This window comes from Pteropus medius, unplaced genomic scaffold, assembly GCF_902729225.1.
Source record: "Pteropus medius unplaced genomic scaffold, Ma_sr-lr_union100, whole genome shotgun sequence".
Taxonomy (NCBI): domain Eukaryota; kingdom Metazoa; phylum Chordata; class Mammalia; order Chiroptera; family Pteropodidae; genus Pteropus; species Pteropus medius.
Window position 1 is genome coordinate 7,271,064 of NW_024350319.1, and position 2,155 is coordinate 7,273,218.

The window sequence follows — 2,155 nt, forward strand, 5'->3', positions numbered from 1 at the left end:
TTTTAGAAAATTGATGCAGAGAAAACCAGTTGCAAATCCAAAATAAAAGTAAAGTTTATATCTCTCAAAATGTTTCTTTATATTTATTTAGCATTGTAATTTCTTTACAATTTATTTAGTATTGCAATTTCTTAATTTTTTTTTTCCAATTTGAACATCTTCATTTATTTTGCTCTGTTATGTTTTGTTTCTCTTTATTGCAGGGATCTCATAACAGATGATTTGCACTTAATTAAGAAATTGAGACATGGAGTTTCAAACTTGCACTTTGAAAATTCTGTTAGGAGTCAGAAAAGAATTGATGTTCACTTCATCCTTTTGCTGGGTTCAAGGACTTCCCTGCTTTGCCTGAGTCTTTTGGGAATGTATAGGGCTATAATCAGAAATACCTCAAGAACATATTTAATCTGATACAAGACTAAACGTCATATGTATTGCCAATGCAAAGACGTATATACATTGTTCTTAGCTTCCCACACTTCTGAATTGCTCAGAAAAATGTATATATTGTTTAAAAGTATAATAGTTGTAATAAGTTATTTTAAGATTGATTAACCTATATAATTTTACTCTTTATTTTTATTTATTTATTTTTTTAGGTGAGGCAACCCTTGGTTGACCTCATAGATTGCAAGGACCTAGTCAGTTTACAATCCCTTATTTTTTTTATTTTTTATGCCTACAGAACCTGGCCTTCCTAGGTGGTCCCATCCAAGTACTAACCAGGCCCAACCCTGCTTAGCTTTTGAGATCAGATGGGATTGGGCTTGTTCAGGGTAGCATGGCCGTAGACTTGATTAATCTATATAATTTTAAACAAATACTTTTGAAGAAAAAATCCATTCTTCTCTTCTTGGTCCTTGAGAAAAGTATTAGATACTTATTATTAAATATTTTATAAATATAAATTGAAAATTATAAAAATATATAATTTATTTTAAAATTATGATAGGTATGAATATATGTCATGGTGAATGTGGTCCTATAATGTACAGCTTGATAAATTTTGACAAATGTATCCAGTTATAAATTCAAATCCCATTAAAATTTAAAATATTTTGACCACCCCTAAAAGTTACTTTGTATCTCTTTGTATAGTCAGTCCCTTAGTTACCCCTACAATTTCTGGTAACTAATCATTATTTATTACATAGTTATTACAATATTACTGACTATATTTCTTATGCTATATTTTACATCCCCATGACTATTTTATAATTATCTTTCCCTTTTCTCACCCAATACAACTATCCCCCTTCCACTTGGCAACCATCAAAATGTTTTCTGTATCTATTCGTTTGTTTCTATTTGTTTGTTCATTTTATTTTCTAGAATCCACATGTAAGTGAAATCATATGGCATTTGTCTTTCTTTGAGCAATATTCCATTGTATATATGTACCACCTCTTCTTTATCCAGATATACCCAGATATAGTATTTAACCAGATAGCTATCTGGGTCTTTAAGAGCATAGCCAACTTGACACATAAAATTAACCATTACAGAAGACTAAAGTAAGTCACGACACACAAATATAGAAGGAGAAAACTACTGCTAAGGTTAAAAGTTAGTGATACATCAAAATAAAAATCAACAAATGCTAAGATTAAGGAAGGTCGATGGTGTGGATCATTAAACACTACATTCAAAATATGTAGAGAAATCAACTCCCACACTAGACCTCCAGTATTGACATATACACATATTCTCACTACAATATAGTGTAGTATGATTTTAGCTATAAGTTGCAGAGAAGCTAGTAACACAATATTTTATCTATATCAAATTTAATTTTTCCATATAATAAGATATCAAAAGGTAGGGGTTTCCAGTGTTTCACTGATAACATGGGTGCATTCATATTCACCTTTTTTTTGGTTAATCTCCATGGTCCAAGAAAAGCTGCCAGGCATTAAACAGAGTAGAGATTGGAAAAAGAGGCTTCTCTTCTCACAGTTCTGTGTTTTTACCTAAGAAAAGATATTTTCCATCATATTGCCTTTCATATCTCATTAGCAAAACTGATCTATATGCCTATTTAATTTAGCCCAATCACTAGCAGTAGTAGGTTGGGTTCCCCAAGAAGTTGTTGAGGAAGTGCTCAGAATGGATGACCTTCATTAGGGAGAACTCTTGGGAACACACGTGGAAAGGG

At 31.4% G+C, this 2,155-nt stretch overlaps 1 pseudogene; it reads right to left on the reverse strand.

The window, feature by feature from the left end:
* Positions 1 to 676: 676 nt before the first annotated feature.
* Positions 677 to 793, reverse strand: LOC120583467 (uncharacterized; annotated as a pseudogene).
* Positions 794 to 2,155: the final 1,362 nt, after the last annotated feature.